At 33.6% G+C, this 2,087-nt stretch overlaps 1 long non-coding RNA gene across 2 annotated transcripts in view; it reads left to right on the forward strand.

Moving 5' to 3' along the window:
* LOC128250806 (uncharacterized) overlaps window positions 1-2,087 on the forward strand; it is a 43,764-nt gene that overhangs the window by 1,485 nt on the left and 40,192 nt on the right. The gene's annotated exons all lie outside the window — the stretch shown is intronic.

The raw sequence follows: 2,087 nt of genomic DNA on the forward strand, positions 1-2,087 counted from the left end.
TATATATATATGTATATATACAGAGAGAGAGAGAGAGAGAGAGAGAGAGAGAATTGAAAACTTATGCATCTTTACCTGCATACCTGTGTTATATCTATCTATCTATCTATCTATCTATCTATCTATCTATCTATCTATCTATCTATCTATTTATCTATCTATCTATCTATCTATCTATCTATTTATCTATCTATAAATACATACACACATACATACATACACGCACGCTTAAGCACAAATGCACACACATAAAAACACATGTTTACGTGTGCATAAATACAAACACACACATACACACAAAAAAAAATTACAAGCACTCATATCTTCCGCAGAATATCTTTCTTAAGGTTTGAAAAGATGTATTCTTTCTAAGTTTTGAAATAAACAACAAAAAGAAAAGGCCAAGCAAGGAAATAATTAAATAAGAAGAAAATTATTTCTTCTATTCATCGATCTGCGTATGTTCCGACTTCCATAAGGTCAACATCAACATTGCATATTTACTTTATAAGGAAGTTTGTTAAAGATTTACTGTATACATATAAATGTGTGTGCATCTGTATTGTTCTAAATGTCTACACGTATTTTTCTGTCTGTCTGTCCGTATGTCTGTCTGTCCGTCTGTCTGTCTGTCTGTCTGTCTGTCTGTCTGTCTGTCTCTCTCTCTATCTCTCTCTCTCTCTCTCTCTTTCTCTCTCTCTCTCAATCTTCCTCTCTCTCTCTATTTAATTTTTTTATCCATCTATGTATGTGTGTACGTGCGTGTGTATTTGAGTGTGTGCGTGTGTGTGTGTGTGCCTGTGCATGTATGGAATACATTTTGTAACGGTTAATACCGGTTTCAGTCTGTTGGACTTCTTCTGCTGAGAGTAAAACAAAGATGGATATTCATTAAAAAGTAGAATTAAATTGATGACAAAATTAAATGAAATGTTTTGTAAATATTTCCAGTCTCCAAATAGGTAGGACATTTTCCTTTTTTCCGTCTCTCTCTCTCTCTCTCTCTTTAGGTTTTAGCAGATCTGAAAAAAATAGTGTTTATGGGTGCTGAGAAGTTTCATGATGGTTTGATTGCGTGTGTTTGTTTAAATGTATCTATACAAATATATTTAAAGATGGTTACATGTATATCAAGCACCATACCACAAAGTTTCTTGTGTAGTTACAATTATCACGGCCCCGAGAGGATGTAACAAATCTTACCAAGTAGCAATTGAGACCAGCGCTAATTGAGGAAGGGTGATAATCTTAAAATGCAGAAATCTTTGAAAGTTGACATTCCTTTACGTAAAAGGAAAATCTTAGGACACTCTTGGAGACATGTTTCTGGCTCAAACACCGGCCTTAGCACGATAGGTGTACCACGCCGTCTCTATTTGGAAAGGAACCAAAACATCGGAAAACTATAGGAATGTATTAATGTCTTAGTGATTTAAATAATTTAAACAAAAATGGTCTAAAAGAAATAACTCAGAAGGGACGATGTCACGCATTTAGTTTTTCAAATTAATTCCACCTCTAAAGTTTCTTGTCACATTGCAATTAAAGCCATGTGAACTTGAGAAGTGGATATAATCTCAGAAATCAGAATTTCTCTAAAGTTTGATTCCTGAGAAAACGACAGCATTATTGTCTAGAATCTAGACTTTAAATGGAAGGGCACACGCTTAGAGAGTCTATTAAAACAGGCAAAAGGACTAGCTGAAATCGAACGTGAAACAAATGCAAACACTGCGGGGGACGATTAATGGTGAAGATTTACCAGTTTGAACTGGATATTACTGTGTTACATCAACTTAAATTGCTTCCAGTATTTCCGTTTTATTCATGTCCATATCTACATATAGCGTCGGTTAATAAAACACCTTCAGGCTTCAAGATTATTTTACTTCTTAAACGTAGTTGAAGAAAAAAAAATTAAAAAGTGAAATAAAATAAAACTCTAAGGAAAACGTATGAATGCAAAATAGTATATATTTTCCATTTTCGTAACAATTGCTATTTAGCAAGAGAAGCAAAGATATTGTCCTTTGGAGATTTTTAACGATGTACTGAGAGTGAAAGATGTGAACAAATACATACATATA

The sequence above is a fragment of the Octopus bimaculoides genome, chromosome 25 (genome assembly GCF_001194135.2).
Source record: "Octopus bimaculoides isolate UCB-OBI-ISO-001 chromosome 25, ASM119413v2, whole genome shotgun sequence".
Lineage (NCBI taxonomy): Eukaryota > Metazoa > Mollusca > Cephalopoda > Octopoda > Octopodidae > Octopus > Octopus bimaculoides.